Source organism: Triturus cristatus, chromosome 2_1 (assembly GCF_964204655.1).
Source record: "Triturus cristatus chromosome 2_1, aTriCri1.1, whole genome shotgun sequence".
Classification (NCBI taxonomy): Eukaryota; Metazoa; Chordata; class Amphibia; order Caudata; family Salamandridae; genus Triturus; species Triturus cristatus.
The window spans coordinates 677606670-677626340 of NC_140581.1; the positions used below are offsets into that span (position 1 = coordinate 677606670).

At 43.3% G+C, this 19671-nt stretch overlaps 1 protein-coding gene across 4 annotated transcripts in view; it reads right to left on the reverse strand.

Moving 5' to 3' along the window:
* Positions 1-19671, reverse strand: part of EPB41L4A (erythrocyte membrane protein band 4.1 like 4A) — an 821385-nt gene that overhangs the window by 697524 nt on the left and 104190 nt on the right. The window lies entirely within an intron of this gene.

Sequence of the window (19671 nt, forward strand, 5' to 3'; positions counted from 1 at the left end):
TGCCAAGTCACTTGGATTCACCCAAATCACCAACCTCACCCTCAAAGAACACATTGCCAAACAACAAAGATGGTATGGTACCAGCTCTCTGTTCAAAATAAATTATAACCCTTTCTTCCAGAAAGCGACTTTAGAACTGCTGATCAAGCCCTTGTACTCTCACATGTGGATTTTTTCAATTCAATATATCTTTATTTCGGTTCACATAAAACCATAAAAGATGCATCATAAATTTTTTATACAGTTGCTTCATCGAGATTAGGGCAATCGTTCAAAAAATACGTTTCATTTCCCAGCCGCAAAAGATAACAGATAAAATATATAAATAATTAAAACTAGACATAATAAAATTTTAAAATCATTTTTATAGTCAGTTAGAAAACAGTGACCATTTCTCCATGTGGGCTCATGATCCATTATATATATAGCTCTGAAAGATATTCTCATTTAATTAACACAGATTACAGATACTTTATAGCAATCAATTGATACACAAGTTGACTTGTAGCACCATTAAACCTAAAGTGCATGTGCGTGATTTACTGAAACCATTAGCTTAAGAATACATATTCTTATATTGTTAGGCCTTACAGTTTTAACCCTGCTTTTGCCCTTATGAGACTCACATTGAACAAAAATCTGCTCACACTAAAGACGATTATTTGTGATGTGTAGATTTTCAGTATTCATCCTGCCTCTAGGCAATGTCTAGTATTCATGTTACGACAAATGGCTTTAATCCATTTGTTCCTCGGTTTGACAAACGCCGGGCAGGAGAATAATATGTGTAGATCGTTTTCCTTGGACATATTTTGACATAGTTCACAATGTTCATTTCTATTTCCATCTCGATTTGTAGACCAGTTTAACGTATTCGTATTAGTTCGTAGCACTCCATATCTAAACTTCATGTATAAGGATTTGGCCAATTGTGGACGAACTTCATCTAAAAAAAATCTCAAAACTGGCTACCTCTTTAAACAGAAGGAACTTGATTGTTAATGAGCCAGTTTCCGAGGCATGAAACACATTGTTTTGGATATAGGCCCAAAATGTTGATTTTAGAAGTGCCCTAGATGTTGATGTCAACTGCGTCGGATACTCCCAAAAATGATGCAGGCCCAGTTTCTCAAACCAAGAAGAGACATGTTTAAGCCACAAGATATTCTTTCTCTGGTCTATACTTAAGATCTCCTCTAGACCTTACTTGTAGTGTGTCAAATCTGAAGTTGACCAGAGCCGCACCCAGTATATTAAAGGTCTTAATGTTGCATGATGGTCTGTAAGTTTGATATTTAGATCCATGACAATGGGAATTAGGGGTGTTCATACTGGTAGGTTTAACAATCTTCTAAAAAATTTATTCTCTCCTGGTTCAAAACTCCTTTTACAATTAGGCCCCCATATTTCTGTCCCATAGAGAGAAGCTGATTGAGCTCTGTGTTTGAAAACCGCTAGGGCGGGAAATACCGCCTTGAAGATGCTACTCCCATGTTTCTTTATTATGGGCAATGTGTTCTGAAGCGGGGTAATCTTATTTTTTTCTAATTGCGGCTTCCAAGACAACTTTGTGTCCAAAGTTATACCCAGATAGTTAAAAGATTGGACATATTCTAATTTTTTATTGTTAATTACCAAATTCTTTCTAAAAGACTTATGTGGGTTTATTGCCATGTATTTCGTTTTGCTGGCATTTATTTCAAGGCCCTTCGTTTTACAATATGTATTAAAATAATCCAATAAGCATTGTAGACCTTTGGGGGACTGTGATATTAATATTGTATCGTCAGCAAATAAAAGTGCTGGTACCAATTCCCCCCCCCCCCCCCCCCCCCAGTTTGGGCGAATCATGGGTACAGCCGGGGAAATGTTTTGGAATATCGTTAACATATAATGAAAATAGGGTGGGCGCCAGTACGCACCCCTGGCGTACGCCCCTTTTGACCGGGATTGGCTTAGTGAGTTCACCCCTCAGACCCCATCTTACTTTGGCGTAATTGTCCTCGTGTAATCTTATTATTTGTACAAGTAATTCATCTGGCAGTCCTTGAAGTTTCAATGATTCCCAAAGTAAGTTCCATGGAATGAGGTCGAAAGCGGCCCTGAGGTCTTCAAAAGCAATGTACAAATGGCCCTTTTTTTAAATAATATATTTCCAGCATAGACAAATCTAAATACCTGATCAATTCTGCTGATTTTGTATCTAAATCCCGTCTGGAATTTGGAGAGCACACTGTTCTCTTTGAGCCAGTCGTTTAATCTCATTAAAATATGCCTAGCAAAATGTTTTTGTAAAATATCAATTAAACTTATGGGTCGATAGTTTGCGGGGTCGTAACGATTGCCCTTCTTAAATATCGTAATAATCTCTGCCCCTTTCCATGATTCAGGTATGGGACAGCCAGTTGCAATTGCATTGCATTAACAATTTATATATGGCCCCCAAACACTACTATCATGCTTTAACATATCCCCCGGGATTTTATCGGGGCCGGTCGCTTTCCCTGACTTGACTGCATTGATTGCCATTCATGTTTCTTCCAGACTATTGCCCTTTGTAATTAGGCGCCAATAGCCTACTTGGTCCTTAGACTTAGCTGCATAAATGAGATCCGTCCAGATGTTGTCGTCCCATGTTTTTTTCACGTGAGCAAGAGTATATTTATGATTAGATCTTTTCTCCCTTATGCCCATTATATTGTTTGTTTTAAGTGCCAATATAAGATCGGCTATTGCTTCCCGACACTCTTTATTGTACCATGGGTTATCTCTTATCTTTGAGTCTCTCCCACTACGATCTTTGGTTTTTCTGCTCAGAATCGGGGCTAATGCTTCTATCAATGCGTAATGTGCGGCCAGTGTCGGGAACTCAGCTGCAGGTAAATCCATATGCAGAGAGATGACATCTGCAAAGGTGTCATATATCTGCGTCATAGCTTGGATGTCTCCTAGGATATATGGCCACTTTACAGCTCGACGATTGTTACTGACAAGAATTTCATCAGTTGGGATATTACTATCTTCATTGTACTCATTAAGGTAAGGGACAGTGATCACTATCGGTTCTGGAATCTATTATCAGATCAAGTACATTTGGCCAAAACTCGATTGATACCAATAAATAATCTATGTAGCTCTTACAACTGCATCTGCTGAAAGTAAAAGTTTTTGGTCTGTCAGAGGGTAAACGACCATTGCAAGCTCTGATTCCATGTCCTGTTGTCAATTTCACAATTTGTGCAACGGCTATTGAGCAAGGCACTGTCGAGCTACTTTCAAGAGCAGGGATATTATTTGCTATGTCTTCTTCTTCGAAGAGGTCCTCAAAACCCACCACTGGTTCAAAGTTGCAGTTCAAGTCGCCCCCTACAATAACCGATGACCCCGGCTCTAACAAATTTAAAAAAGAGTCAAGCTGTTTAATTTCCATGGATTCTTTTGTGGCTGGACTTGGCCTATTATAGATGTTAATCAAGTATATTGTTTTTTTATCCTGTGTTTTAATTTTCACACCAATCAAGTCTTGGGATGGAATGTCCAATTGAGTTAACTCAATTTTAAGAGCAAATCTTATCCATATAACAAAACCCCCTGAAGGCCTGCCTCTAGCTGATTGGGTGGCATTAATGCTAAAGGTCTTAAACCCAACCTTATGAGGGTATCTAGTGCCCAGGTCTCTTGCAATAGGCAGATATCACGTTCAATATATTCCAGCCATTCAGTGTCCCTTAGGTTCCTATTTGATCCTGCAATATTCCAGGAGGTTAGACGTTATGCTGGTACGTTTTTGACTTCTGTCATTGTATTATCAGGGCTCGTCTGGTTGGTTACTTCCTCTAAAGGGGGCTGAAAAGAGCTGGGCAGTGACCCCCGTATCTCTTCCACCCATAATTGTCCATTTGTCTCAGCTATACTAATGCGACAATTCTCCTCGCCTTGTTTCTCCTTTAGACACTGTGTAGAGGGGGATTTTGATAATGCCCTACTCCATGGCCACCAAGACGCCACAGTGGCACCCCTCAGGGGAATCCTACACACTGCAGCTCATTCCCACACAGTGCCTGAGGAACTATGATTACATCACCACATCCTGAAGGACCTCCAGTGGCTCCCCTTGCCAGCCAGCTCATCTTCAAAACAAGCTGCATAATTTATAAAACCATCAAGACTAGCACCCCCGCTTACCTAGCAGACAACCTCTCCTTCTCTGGTAGTTCTCAGCTCACCCCTAGCTAGGACACCATCAGACTGTGGATTGAGAATTGTAAACAATAAAAAACAAGACAGCAAGCCATTTCCATCTATGTACAAAAGATCATGAACAACATTCCCGTATCCATTAGAACCGCCTCAATGCTGCTCCAGTTTGGGAAAGAGTCAAAGACTCACCTCTTTAAAGAACATTATATTACAGTGCATCACCGCTCCACAACCCAGCTTCCTCTCCTAATACTCCTTGACTTTATGCTAGTCTTTGACCATGTGAAGCATGCTGTTGCTTTTTGGCTAGGTTCTTGCAATAGAAGTATCACATGCGTATATTAATACATGAAGACTTGAACATGTCACCATGGAAAGTGTGAACCATACAGATAAAACTTTTAACTTATGTTCTGCGAAGAGTTTTGGAAAGTTTGAGGAGTGTAGGATTAATTCCTCAAGAGCAGTGTTTTCCAAACTGGCAGTCACACTGAGTTCAGTGCTCTAGTGTTCGATAGGCAGGTCCCCGAGTCCCACTTCCCTCTTTCTAGTGGTAATGGTTATTCCCCATTCACTATAGGAGACATTCAAGTTAGGCCCCACTAGCAGTCAAAGTGTCAGGAGTCCCGCTACAACTCTTTTAGGAAAGTCAAAAGTTTTCCAGAGCCGAAGCTCTATCTGGCAGACAAGTGATCCGGCCCTTTGATCAGTCTAACCCCACCAGCAGAGATTGCACGAACAGAGCCTCCGAGGGCATCTTACTCACGGGCACAGAGACTGCAGAGGTTGCCTACAGTAAGTAACACTCACTGTTCTGCAGGGGCAGCAGCTGGATGTCCTAGGCGTTCCACCGATTAAATTGTGAGTTTCCTTTGATCCTCCCCACAGGTGGGGGCGGGGAGGGGATTCAACAACTTCAGGTTCCAATCCTCCATCAGGGCTCGGGCCTGCATGGGTCACAATGACGGCCTCTCCTTTTGACAGTGACAATAACAAGGGTACGATCCTTGTCCCTTCTAGTGGCCCCACTCTGGCAAACAGAGTCACCACTACTACTCTGCACACAGGCAACAGTACAACCGGCATGGCAGCAAGTTCCTCTTCACTGTGGCTCCCTCCAGCATATGGGGTTGCCGATTCTCCAGCTGCACATGGGCAATGGCTAACCTAACAGCAGCTCCTCTAGCATATGCGGTAGCCAATTTTCCAATTGCACACGGTAAATGGCCCGATAGGCACAGCAGTCCTCTCCTCACACCTTGCTACGGGGATGTGTGAAGATCGCCCACTGGAGCTCACTCCCCCCACCATCTCCTGTTCCTCATAGGGCACAGCGTGTGTGACTAGACATTCACATCTGGATGTCAGCCACAGTGATATGTGTATCAAAAGGTTATCAAAAGGCCGCCAGCCCTACTCTTTGTGACACTGCACAGTACTATACACTAACTTGTTGTAGGCCAAAAGTGAGCTAAGCACACATCAGTGGAACTCTATAAGTGAGCCTATAGGCCTCACTCCAGGACACAGGTAAAAAACGCATGTTCGCTTCTATTGATCACTACACGGTATGCTGCCACCACCACAATCGTGCTACTTAACTCCGGGCAAAGGCAGTAACCTTTCATCACTATGAGGGTAGCACTCTGGACATCCCTCCTGGTCCAACAAGACTGCAATCCGTGAGAAAGGCCTATGTCAGAGTGCCCACATATGATCTGTGTTCACCCATGACAACAAACATCAGCAAGAAGGATCCAGGCATCATTGCAACTTGGGTACTCAGGGAAGGGGTACACGTCAATCACCATGCGAGGGAGTTTTCCATCCCAACATATAGCTTTATTAGTAAAACTGTATGTTTAGTAGCATTTCAATGGAACAGTTTGTAGACATTTCAATGGAGAATGTGATGCTTTACTTATATATTTAACCCTTACCACTCTCCTACTGAACACATTTGCTACACTTCGTGTGAAGCTGGGGGTTTTCACAATCCCTATGACATCAATGATGTAACACTGATGTCAGCACGCCCACTCTAAAACTTGTTCCAGTACCACTGGTGCAAAGGTGCTAAACTATGTAGATAAGTCCAGTTTTACAACAAACCCTTTCAAGCATTTTCAAGCAAGACTCTGGGTGAACCTTCCAGTATTTTTTGCTGCTGTTTTTTAACTCCACAAAGCCACTTTAACAGAGAATGTGCTCAATATACATAATCATACACAATCATTCCACTTGTGTATGACTTTTACACATAAATTGAGTAATATGAATGTGGCCAAAGGGCCAGAGCTGACTACTTTGGATCTGGGGAACCAGGTTTGAGTCTCGGCATTTGGTCTGCACAAATCACTTATTCTCTCTTATTTAAAATACAATAAATCTGACCTTATGTAATGTCTTCTGGTAATCATGCAAAGAACTCCAGTGCCCTTTAGCAGTGTTCATGCTATTTAAAACTGCAATATATACATGTATGGAGTCCCAAATGCACCACTGGTCCTCGTTTACACACAAAAATAAATATGAGGACCTTCCACATCCTCTGCTGCAGAAGGTTTTTTTTAAATTTGCAAACATCACTGGTATGAACACCAAGATTTTTAAGAAGCCTTGTGATTTCAGTGAGGAGATGTCACAGGGAATATAGCATGTTATAACGCATGCTATTACTTTGCGTTCTATTACAACGCGGTCGTTACAACGACCGCAATGTTAGAACGTGATACCTTTCCATCGCAAGTCATTAGATCGACTTGCTGTAGGGGGCTCCCTAGACTTAGGAAGAGTATAATATACTATTCCAACTCCAGCGTGCACAACAGTAGGGAAGGTGCTGGAATAGTAAATCATACTATTGCTTATGTTAGAGTGGCCCCTCCAGCAAGTCGATCTAATGACTTGTGATGTAAAGGTATCACGTTCTAACAACACGGTCGTTGTAACGACTGCATTGTAAGTGTAACGCAATGTAATGACAGCATTGTAAATGCTGTTTCCCGTCACAGGCCAGAACCCCTGTCTGAAAAGTGTTCCAGTGCAGATCACCATCTGCCAATTTTATGGGCAGATCTATATCTTGGCTTCAGTCTGATAAAGACATGTCAAATGTTGTGACATTTACAAAAAATTGCTGTTAGAGAGGAACAAAAAGCTGGTAAATATGTTATGTTGGTAATTCAGTGTTACGAAAGCATGTGTTCTATTACATCACCTGCCTCATATCTGTTAAAGCTAGGTGGGCCATGAAAATTTGATGTTCTAAAAATTGGGTCATGGTTCTAACAAGTTTGGGAAACACCGCCTAGAGATAATTTTGAGAGGGGTGGTTTAACAGAACAGATGCTCAAAGGACTTCCAGAGGATCCAGCAAAAGCATTTATTATCAACCTAACCCCATACAATGAAAACGTAGTACAGACATATATTTACAAAATGTAATGTGTTATTATGAATGTTCAAAAATAGCGAATTCAGCACGTCATATCAAAACACACCGTTGTGCATTCTCCGAAATATGATAAACTTTTAGAACCAAACTGTTGTGGCTTCATGTGGGAGGATGGAAAAACATGACTGAATTTTATCTGAAAACAAGAAAAGTGCCAAGCTGAGTAAAATGCAGTGAGTCTTCTACCATTTCCAAGATCAAAGGTGGCTCGTGAAATGAAAAAAATGTCAAGCTCTGGGTGGTTTTCAGCACTGAGCAAGAGATCACGAAAAAAGGGGAAATGCGAAGAGCATTCTTCACATATGCCACTCAATGTCATCTGTAACACAGGAAAAGAAATGCTCATAGTCTTGGAACCAGTGGAAGAGTAAATATTTAGAACTAAATAATGTATGAAGGAAAAAACAGTTTTCAGAATGACCAATAAGAATTTCGAAAAAGCAATGAGAACTTAAAGTGGCTAATCAGACTTTAAAATGGCATCTGTTTATCTCATAAGTATTTAACAGTAGGCCCCAGAAAGATCAATTTTTTAGGCTTCACATGAGGCCGTGCATGCGCTGTCGATTGCAAGACATTTTGTTTAGTCATAGGGGGCTTAGAGCCTGCCCCTTGCTTTCCAGTGGTTGGCTTCAGCGTCACTCTCCTTTCCTTGCTTCTCTTTAGTCGGCACATGCCAGCTTTAGATCCTCTTTGTGTTTGTCCATCCCTTCGAGCATGGTCCAAATACTGCTTCAGGGAACAGAGTCCTTGCACTGCTCGCGTATTTGGGGTTATTTTTAGGTCGAGCCAAGCGCAGCACGCATGCGCTGTCTAGGAGATGACCTTTAGAAATTGGTCTGTTCTTTTCCACACACTCGTGCATGTGGCGGCATCCACCTTGCGGGAGCGAGCAGCAGCGCGCAAGGGCCATCTGTTTCTCATTAGTATGGCCGCGCTTGTTTAAAACTGCACCTGAGTACTTCACAGGACTTCAAGTGCAGGGGCCATCTGTTTATAATTAGCATGGCTGCACTTGTTTAAAAGCGCACCCGAGTACTTCACAGGACTTCAAGCGCAGGGGCCATCTGTTTATAATTAGCGTGGCCGCTCTTGTTTAAAGCTGTCAATGTCCTGCCAAGCACGCTCGTGATGTCACTGCACCCTATACACACATTGATTAGGCCACGCCCCAAATGTGCTTCAAGCTGTCTGTAGCATTAGTGGCATAGTATGTCCTTGCTTTGACACTCATATTTCTTTTCAGTCACAAATGATGCTGTACACCCAGCTTTCGCCAGACCTTAAAATTCCACTGGGGCCGGTCTTTTCTATGTAACCATATCTATGTTCAGAGACAGCGGTCTTTCCAAGTCAGTGAAGCGACAATGAGAGAGAGACGCTCATCAGGAAGAAAAATATTGAAATAAAAAAAGCCTTTTTAAAGCCTGCTGAAAAAACACACACGCTTTATCAAATCCGGACCCTTGCCTCAAATCCATGCCCTATTCAAAATGGTGGCTAATCTGACAGTTCTCCTGCTGTAAGGATGTGGGCTCTTTCCACAAAGAAAGGTTAATAAAAATGCAACCATTTACCATGCAGAAAATGTTTGACGTGTTTCAAGCAAAAACATATTTTATTAATTAATTTGAAGAAAAAAAAAACTTGTTTGCAGTGAATTCACAGGAAAGTTGTTTTTCCTCAAACAATAAAGCTAAGTTGTTTTCAGCCAAGGAATCAGTCAGTTAAAAAGTGGTTTTATTTGAGCCACTAGGTTGTAAAACAGTAAAAATATTAGATGTTCGTTCTACGACCTCAACACCCCCCCCCCCAGCCGTAAGCAATACAAGACACAAAAAATATCATACTAGGCTACCAAGAGCACAATACAAGATGGTTAAAAGCATCGTAAACCATAGATATACAGGGCAAAGGGACAACATCCTTAAAAATCTCCCCATAGCACTGGTTACATCAAAGGGTTGCATATGAAGTAAAAAAATTATTTACCATTCTTAACCTATGTTATACTTTACAAAGATCGGTTTTAAAAACTGCTGGGCCGCAGTTAAAAAACAAAGGCTATCTATCTAGTAAGATGTGTATTCTTATGCAACGCATCTACAACCCACATCTACATAGCTCTTCCACAGTATTAAAATAATTTATCCCTAATGAGTGAGAGGCCAATTCTAAATTAAACAAGCATTGGCATAGCCAATAGGTCTCGCCGTGTTTAGTTATCCAGCACAATATCCTTGGTGCAACAACATCAACTGTTGTATGGCTAAACACTTATAAGGTCCCAAAGGTGAGACCTACTGGCTATGCCAATGCTTGTTTCTTGCAGTTGCAGCACTTCTTAAGAGTGCATGTGATTGCAGGTCGTTTCTCCCCCACCACCTCATCCTGTTCTGCATTGCAATTTTTTTTGTTATATAGCCCGAAATCTGTAGACTATTGGAGGACTTTACATGAGTACCACATTACGTTACACAAAGTCTGATTCATTCATTTTTTTATAGCACAACGGCCTAAGGGCATTGGAGCGCTTTGCATGAGTACCAGAAAACATTACACAAGGTAAAATTATTTTTGTTTTTGTTGCTCGTCCCGTTTTTATGCATTGTTGCTTGCCTCCTCCCACCCGCACTGTTTTGTACCCCCCCAATGTCACTTGTACTCTCCCATTACACATTGATCGCCTGTGTTGTGTTGCTTCCCCCTTACAACATCCTGCATTTTCAGTGCTTGCTCCCTCTTACCTTTTCATCCTTGCTTGCCCCATTCCACATTACTTCCATCCCTTCTACCCTCCCTGTGGTAGCTTCCAGCCCTCCCAAGAGGAAAAAAAGCACTGGCAAAGCCAATAGGTTCCGCCTACACAACCTACTGACTTTGTCGATGTTTTCAGACAAGTTGCGTAGCAAGTTGCACAGCATGGCTGAAAGTCTTTTTTTTTTTAAATATAAAGCACTGTGACGCAGCTAGCCCTTTTTTTAATGTGGACTGTAAGGTGGGGTGGGAGGAATCTACACTCTCAAGTTGCACGTCCTCCTTCACTCCCACCGAGATGCCTCCCGCCATACTCTCCCGGCGTCAATTTAGAAAAAAGCACTATGCCACAGCCAGCACTAGCCACATCCTATTGCTTTTTTTTTTGTTTCGTTTTTTTAGCCATGCTGCACAGCAGGTGAGCTGCTCTGCAACATTGCTATAACATTGACAAAGGTAATAGCTCATATAGGCGAGACCAATTGGCTTTGCCATGCTTGGTCACTTGACCTTCTGGGAAGCGCTTTGGGGCTTTGACAGAAGGTAGGAAAGCGCTATGGAACTGCTACAATACATCTGTTATTGTCTTTGACATCCTCAATTACAATATCCACAGAGATGCTGGAAAGGGGTATTGTGAGTCAAATGAATGAGTTGTCCTGCGACAAAGACATAACGAGAGCTGCAGATTTGCTTCTTTTAATAGTCCTGACACGGGCCTCTGAGAATGTGGACATAAGATGATCAGGTCTTTTACCCATGTGTTTTCTTTGGCATGTTGAGGATGTATGTGGTGTGGAGTGGAATTATGTGGGTTGGATTGAAATTGTTAGGCATTATGATAAACACTGTGAAGGCTTGTGTGGCGTCAGATGTATTCCTCAGACAATCTGAAACACACATGAAAGCTTGTTATAAAATTGTCCGGAGCCCGTTTCACCTTAAGGATGTTAGTCGATCTATACCACTAGAGTGACCAACCCATGCCATTACAGTAAACCAGGCTTAAGCAATGTGGCCAGGACTATAGGAGAGTCTGCACTGTACAAAAGATTTGTGGATAGTTTGTTAACATCAGGGTGCTTTGACTGCAGTCAACCCATGGATCAGGAAACAGATATGGTGGGAGCCACTGAATGCAAAGTACTAGAAACTTTATCACAGTAAGAGCTGCTCATCATGAACACCATCGCTGAGTGCGGGAAGAGGAATAGAGAGGGGGGCAAAAGGTGCACTTTAAGAATAAAAAGCAGTAAAAATGACTTGCATTTGTTCTAATTCAACCCCCTTTTGCCGCTCCATTTAGCCCCAAATGACTGACCCTGACAAGCGACCGGTGGGTGAGTAAATTTTGCAGCCAGAGACAACATAACTTACACGAAGGCTCAAAAGAAGGACAACTATAGAGAACGGGATAAACAGTTTCACGTCGTACAAGGAAAGGAAAATATAATATGACTGCATACCGTATTTCTAAGTTTAAATCAAAATGGGCACCAAAGCTGCTGTGTCCAAACAATAAAGGTAGCAAGAGTTAGAGCTATTGGCATTGTAAATGACAATGTATTTTACCCATGTGTTTTTGACAGCAAGGAGACAGTTACAGTGAGCAATGGCTAAAGTGGAGGCAGACAGAAAAATAACAAGTTTCCAATTACAACTTCATATCGTGGAGAGGTATGCAATGGCAGACAGGTGGGTGTAAGTAATGTGTGGTGGGTGCGAAGTATGCAGACATAACTATTTGTTAGGCAGACAGCAGGCAGAGACTGTGAGGGTCCAAGGAAAGCAGGTGCTGTCATGCACTGCAGTACGAGCCACAATATTAATCACGAGTTCACTTTCATTTTCATTTTATATGATTGACAGTATTAAGAACTTTATATTTAAATAACTGGAAGCCAGGGAGCAGCCAGAGGCGAATGGGTTTGTAGTGTTGCACTGCTGAGCCTGATACTATTGTACCCATCTGGAAATCGATTTTGTTTTGCTAGAAATCTGCTTACTTTTCACTGGGTAATCTTGAAAATCTTACATGAAGCCTGTTCTGCAGTTAAAAAGAAAGATTCCCTGAAGACTGACAAGTCCACCCAGAGTCTGTTTCACCCCTTTAACAAAGAATCCACTAAGCCCTTCCCCCCTGCACCGGCAGAAGAAGGGAGGGCGGAGAACAGCAGGAGGAGGGAAAGACAGGATCAGAGGGAGAGACAGGATCAGAGGAAGAGACAGTGGGTGAGAGAGCAGGAAGGAACAAGGAAGTGAATAGGTAGGGAGAGGCAAATAAATTTGAGGAGAGGGAGAAGAAATGAGCACAAGAGGCAGGACAGAAGGAAGGAGGCAGGTGGAGAGCAGAAAAAAAGGAAAGACAGAGAGGAAGAAAAGTGATATAGTTGCCAAGCAGTAAATAAGGATGCAAATGGAGACAGGGGAAAATTAAATTATACACTGGGGAAAAGAAGAGAGTATGGAGGAAAGATGGAATGGACAAACTAAAGAGTAATTAAGAGATAGCCTTAGAGGGAAGGGGAAACATAAATGAGAGAGCGGAGAAGAGATTGAGACAGGGGGACATGAAGAGGGGCAGGAACAGAGAGAGTGATGAAGACAGACGCAGCTTTAGCTGTGTGAAAAGACTGCGGGCCCGGTTAACAAAGGTAAACTTACACTTTTGTGTAAGTTTACTACTTTTCGGTATTCACAAAGGTAAACTTGAACCAAATGTCTAACTTCAATACTTTTTGGTATTCCCAAAGGTAAACTTAGACCAAAGGTCTAGGTTTGTGAATACAGAACAGTAGTAAACTTGCACAAAAGTCTAAGTTTACCTTTGTGAATGGGGCCTCTCATGTCACCAATACACCCTTTACAATATAGAACATATGTTATCCATTGTGCAGATAGAGAAGGATGATTTTGCTCGGCCATCTTCAGCCATTGGTTGTTTCCTCCAGCTGCTTTCCAGTATTGGTCGGCAGTGTTGCTTATCAAGTTTGGTATCATCCCATCATTTGCAGATGCATACATTATTAAAATTGTAGAAAAGTATTTCTTTTTTTTTAATAGTTGCAAGGGTTATTATAATACCTTATAGTTGTTTAAATCATCTTTCCAGCAGTGGCATCTTCAACTACTATGGGTCCCTGCTTAACTTAGGTGCTCTATGGAGCAGCGGCTTCCTCGGTTTCATCTTCCCAGCAATATAGTAAAACGGAGTCATGGAGTCCTCATTGTCAGAACTCAATGGACCAATATGACTCCTCCACCCTCCAGCACTGACTGACTGCCAAACCCTCTGTTAACTCTTTATGTCTCTGCTCCTAACTGCTCCCAACGGATGCCAAATGGTTCTGGTGGGATAACACAATTCTCAGTGTCATTGGCCACTTTCCTCCCTCCTCTTGACATGCTCTGTTCAGCCTGACTCTGTTAAGCCGGCACAGCCAAGTAAGCAAATTTGAAGATGTGACCAGTACTTGCGTTCTATGCTTTACAGCGTCAACTGGGTCGATCTGCAGGTAGGTTCTAGCACCATGGATGGGTTTTAGCAGGAGTCACACAGGGAAGAGACAGATCATGGCTGAGAGAGGGACACAACATGGGAGCCCTTACAAAATAAGCAGAAACTGAGTAATGGAGGGAAAGTCACATTGCATAAATCAAATGAGTTATCATTCATCATAAGTGAAGAATTCTGTCAAAACAAAATATACCAGAGCAGTAAACAACGTTGAGTCAGACACAGTCAAAGAGGATATAAACCATGCTTATACTACAACTAGTGCTTATTGTTGCTATGCTCGGTCAGCGCAGTGAGAGCAAGGAAAAAGGGCTGCTGTGAACGAAGCTGCCGTCCCTGGGGCATCTGAAATCCGTTTGTGTTTGAGTGTGTACGAGATGCTAAGGCCCCCGCTGCTTAGTAGCGCCCCGATCTACCTGGCTGCAGTTACGGCGATGGTGCATAAATTCCCGTTTCGTCACTGAGAAAAAGACTAAAAACAAGCCCAATACCCCTTAAAAGGAAGCCTAAAACCAAATTAATATCTTACTGAAAGAAGACCAACTGACGGTCGACATGCAAAAAGACTAAAAAAAAATACAGACAGAGTGGAAGGCACAGCACGGAAGGCAGCACGGAAACAACTGTGGCATTAAGAGGAGGTGGGAGGGAGGAGTGCTATATTAAAATGTACGTAGCTTTGGTGCCAAAGCTGAACACAGGCAAACAGTAACAGAGCAGGAAACCAAGAAAAAAATAGTCCCCCAAAGAACAGATAAAGACCCATAGACAGTACTTACTTAGACCCTGCTCCATGGGAGGAACGGAAGACAAAAAGGAGGGACAAGGTGGCAGAACTGACCACTAACAAGCAAAGATTTTTAAAGGACACTGACATAGGCAAATGAAGGACAATGGCAGGCATTGGTGCGGAGTTGAACCCCACAAAGCATATACAACAGGTTGTTAAGCAACAGTGCAAGCACTGTCTAAACTCGACCTAAAAAAGGAACAAGGCGGCCTCAGTCCTAAGCCCACAATAGAGCCGGCTCTAACCACCAGGGGTTCTGTGATGATGACATTAGGAGCGGCAAAACCGGTCTGAAGGAATTCCCCTTGAGGCCTCAGGTGCACTTCCCTGAGCGTGTTATTCCAGATGCTTAGTTTGAAGGAGGGTCCGTTTTGTGCCACAGGCCTCTGTCGCACTGTGCAACAAAACATTCTGATATAACCAGCTGTAGAAGTATAGAAAGACAAACTCTGATTTATTTTGTGACTCCTGAGGTATGATTTAAAGAGAAGTTTCCATGTGGGTGTCTAGCGTAAACCACACACAAGTTCCTTCAATATACATTTCGCACACCAAGATGTAAACTAAATGTGTGTAATATACATAATCAGTGCTTTAAATGGGCAGGTGTTGTTCGGTACGGAGTATCTGCACTTCTTTAATTTGAAAAGACAAGTACCTACACTTCTTAGCACTGCTACAATACATTTAATGAGAGAGTACCAGCACTTTTCAGAAGCAACAGGTACTCTGGATAGTGAGTGCCAGAGCACTTCTACATTTCCATTTAAATCACTGTGCATAATGTATATGTAAATTATGCAATTCTATGTTCCATGTGGATATCTCTAAGTGGGACCTTCCAGGAGCATGTTGGAAAAGTAGTCTGGGACAGGAATTTCACATTAAACAAAGAGTATGTGACATGCACATGTGCTGTCTGGCGAGGAGACTTTTCTTAGGACATATAGCTAAATATTGCGATTAGAGGGCACCAGAGAGCAGGGGCCTAGGACGGCCATACTGGCCTCCCTACATAATCTCCATGGACGTATGACTGCTGGTGTGCAAATGTTTGGAGCAGAGTCACCTGCTGCATAAGTCCTCCAAGGGCCCCATTACAGATAGGGAGCACTTTTCCTGTTTGCGCCACTGCGCACCTTTAAATGGGTGTGTGTAGCGCAAACAGGAGACGAGCGCTCTATTATGAAGAATGCCCTGCCCCCAGGGCAGCTGCAAAATTGTGCTCCCCTGTGGGCAGTGCTTTCAAGTGAAATACGGAGCAGCTACTTCAAAGTAGCTTTGTGTTTCACGGTGGAGGCAGCAAGCCACCTGCACTTTCAAAAGGAACTAGAGATCCCCTTGCAGGTGAGTGCAGCGTATGACTGCACCTGCCTGCGATGGGGATGTGTGGGGGTGTCCATTGGACCCCCACCGGTTTCCCTCCTGAGGGCTGCCATCATGGGATGCACTGACAGTGCACCACCTCTTTGTGGTGCAAAATCAGTGAGCCTCCTGACAGCTTTTTTCCTTTGTGCCTGCGTCGATAATACGGTGCAGCGATAAAGAAATTCCCTCATTTCCATGGAGCCATGCTCGCTCAATGCAAATGAGGAAACGCCCTCTTTAGATTAGGAAAGTAGAAGATTTTAAAAAAAAATAATAATTGAGGGAATGTATTTTCCCCATATACCTTTATTGAGGTTTGACAGCTCCACATGCATTGGAGCCTCAACTTCAGAGCGTGGGTTATGATTGCTTTTCTTTCATGCTGATGATGTTGCTTTATTTGTTAAAAACCATAGAGTAACCCCTTTACCCCGGTGCTGCGGTTTTAAAGAGTGGGCGGGCCGCGTCGGCCAACGGACGTGCGCAGCACCAGCCAGGTATCCAGGTGTCTTGGGAGTCAAACTCTTTCGATGCGGATTCCATATGAAAGGAGAATTATGGTAGAGTCATTGTTAACGTATAGACCTCCATTAACGTTGGTCAACGGAATTGCCTTGATTAAAATGATCATCATGCCCAAATACATATATTTCTTCAGCAACGTTCCATATAGCCGAATAATCATTTCTTCACCACGTTTCAGTTGCTATTGATCAGATTGATATGGGCAGGCAAGCAACCCAGGACCAAATGGTCCATACTGATCCTACAATTTCAGGAGGGAGGACTTAAAGTGCGAGACCCAGTTCCTTATTATAACGGCACGTAGGCACAATTTAGGTGTTCTTTGCACCACCCCTCTACGATTAAACAACATTTGGTGGTTAAGGTGGACATAGCTGCTCTTACACCTCTGCAAACCGTACTTCGTCAAACAGTCCCCAAACCTACCAAAGATATCAACCCAGTCGCTAGCACAGTCAATGCATGGTGCTAACTGCTAAATAGGTAAACATCCTTTACACCGACTGCGTTACAATGCATGTCATTACCCCGCATTGTTTACTCTGCAGCAGCTTTTACAATGCAGGGCTTCACACCGCAAGCCATTACAACACATTCCCCATTACAACGCCCCGGTGGAGTTAGAATAGTAAATTGCGTTGTAATGACTTGCGGTGTAAAGCCCTATGTTGTAAAAGTTGTTGCGGAGTAAAGTGTCATATTCTGTAGTCCAAGAGACTGCATCTATACTCACCCCACCTGCCCCTCATCTGTAAACCTCTGGTTCCACCTGCTGTAGAACAGAGAGCGGGTATCCAACTTAGCAATTATGGATTACCTCGATGGGTAAGCAATTCCATAGTGCCCAGTTGCTGGCGCTTGAAGAATTCGCTGAGGCTCTCAAGAGATCCCATTTGGATGCTTTCTTTATTAGAGGGTCAATATTGCATTCAGGTCTTGTGGGGTTTCCCTTGACAGGGTTTGCATTGTCTCCACCAACACGAATAAAAGTTCAGAAGGGATCACACTTCCCCACTGTAGAAGAGTAGGAGGCTGATTATCCATACAGTACTGCGAATGAACTGTCATACCTTGCGGTGACCATTTTCTGAGAGCACTGCGAGTAGTCACTCTTCGTGCAACAATGCACCATAAAACAGCAGTGTAAGGGCCCCTGTATGAAGTGAGCATGTCTGGAAATATCAATTAACCCAAAGTCTCATCAAGGTATGGGTTTCTCGGTGGTGGGTGCTAAGTATGTCCTGAGGGGCACCAAATGTCTCTGGTCCGCGATGTCGAGGGCTGTAGTCCAGCATAGATCTTGGTCCGAGTTTTACAATGGGAAAGGTCTTGTGATCAGTCTTGTTTACACTCTTGGTGCTTGACCCTCAGCATATTGCAATCCGTCTTTTTGCTAATAAGGTAGCGTTTGCAGCTACTCTGCCCATTCCAAGTGGAATCCATTTGACATAGCCCAGGAGAACAGTCAGTTCTACGTGACTGCCTATCACATCGCCTTCAACTCAATTATGTCTGCTCAAAATACATGTATGGCAGGACAGTCCCAAATGGTGGAAGTCCGTCTGCTCCCGATGACACCTCGGGCATTGGCGGGGTAGAGTGGGGTCTATCCTGGCACGTTTTGCAGGTGTGGGAGTATATGTGGTGTAGAAATTGTCTATGGTTTATTGACACCAATTAGGTTTGCGTACAGCATTATTTCCATTTTGTCCTGGTAATTTCACTTCCCAAGTCTCTTTCCGAGGCTATCCCGGAGCGCTCTGAGTGGAAAGGGTGCAGTGAAGATTAAGCAGTGTGTAGTCTGGAGACCCATCTACTGGCATCCGATAAGCTGGGTCAGTGGGGTGTGGTCTGCGGGCTCCTCCACTAACCCCGGTAAATGCACCTGGCTGTGTGCCGCAATCTCAGAGTGATCCAGCGGAGGCGGATCATCACGCAGCATGAGCTGTTCTAGCGTCGCAGACTTGTGCATGTGATGCAGATCCCCAAATTCATAGGCATCCCATTGCGTCATGGTGCACTGCATCAAACTCTTTTCATGAGTGGCAATCAAGCGGGCTGTGTGGGAAAGGGAATGCCGGTGAATATAAATTATGGAAGCTCAGTCAACGACTTAGTCTTTTCAAAGCCTAACACATCACTGCAATGATTTTATTTCCCTCGGATCTCTGGGTAGGACACGTAGTAGCAATGCCTTAAGCAGTATGCCCTCTGCCTGGTCACGCTTGGCTAAAGATATTGTAATATGGCATCCAGGTGGTTCCAGTGACTGGTGTAATGCACTACACTACTAGGTAATAGAACTCTAGATCCGAAACTTTCAGTTCCCCTTTCTCAGATGGTACCATGCGGATGTCCGAGCAAATCCGGGGATGCCTCCCAACCAAGATCGATTTAGTTAAGGAGCTTTGAAGTGAGGCAAAGAAAGTTTGTAGAAGCGGGATGGGTATGTTTGCAAATAAATATAAAAACCTGAGCAGAATTACCATTTTAATATCAACCCTGCCCACAGGGTGTAAGGGTAGCTTGATCCACCCGTCTTTTTGTACCTGCAATCTATCAATTGCAGGTCTGTAGTTTACCGCGTCTTTGTCTCGATGAAGATGTACACGCATGTATTTAACCAAGTCCTCTATCCACTGGATGTGGAAATCCAGATGCACCGTGCAATCGGTGAGAGGGAGGGGCTCTGACTTTGCCCAGTTTATGGGCAATCCAGAGTAGCGGCTGAAACCTTTGACCCTCTCGACTCAGGGCCGTGAGATTGCGTGCAGGGTCTCTGACAATCATGGACTGTAGCTACCGGCCAGTGCAGAATGCAAGCCCCCTGTAGAGGTGCTGTTCCTGTAGAATAGGCACCTGTGGATCCATAGCTAGCATGAATAGCCGGGGTGAGAGGGTGCACGGGATCTGTGGTTCTTACTATTGATGGTTATAAATATTGGAGTTGTGAGATGAGTTTACCAGTGTTTGCTTTAGAATTGCCCAGACCGCCCCTGCTGCCAAGGTGCCTCTTTTGATGGGTCACACTCTTAGTTACTGCTGACTTTTTAGCCA